Below are 418 nucleotides of genomic sequence, written 5' to 3'. Positions count from 1 at the left end.
GTTCATTCCTGCAAACCTCTGAAGCTGAACAACAATGATGCTGCATTGCTGGCTGATCCCAAAAGGTTGATTCTGTTCATCTGGACGTTTTCAGAAACGTTTGCTCACTGATCAGGTGACTTCTTCAGTCTCAGCTGACTGCAGCTTTACAAGCTTACAAACAGCACATTTGCACAATGACTGAAAGCAGCAGCACCTGATATATATGATACTAATATAATACATATACATATATAATCCATACTAATGATGAAGGAACTGAGCTCACAGTCCATTGTTCATTCAGTGAACTACTCAGTTTATTTTGGGCCTCAGAAATGCTCACTCTGTTTGTACATCACTGTCAGCAATAGACTCATTCTGCTGTGTGGACAGGAACACATGTGACATCACTTCCTGTTTGTTTGTGACTGAAGAA

General features: G+C 40.4%; 1 protein-coding gene across 1 annotated transcript in view; it reads right to left on the bottom strand.

Annotated features, from left to right (window-relative positions):
• Positions 1-231: 231 nt before the first annotated feature.
• The window catches only part of LOC309702227 (protein NLRC3-like), a 50,669-nt gene continuing 50,482 nt past the window's right edge, over positions 232-418 (bottom strand). The window contains exon 9 of the mRNA XM_082526757.1: positions 232-418. This exon is cut by the window's right edge and continues 701 nt beyond it. The gene's annotated coding sequence lies outside the window, so the exon portion shown is untranslated.

The sequence above is a fragment of the Aulonocara stuartgranti genome (assembly GCF_965226115.1).
Source record: "Aulonocara stuartgranti genome assembly, chromosome: 3".
Taxonomy (NCBI): domain Eukaryota; kingdom Metazoa; phylum Chordata; class Actinopteri; order Cichliformes; family Cichlidae; genus Aulonocara; species Aulonocara stuartgranti.
This window is presented reverse-complemented; position numbering and strand designations above follow the sequence as displayed.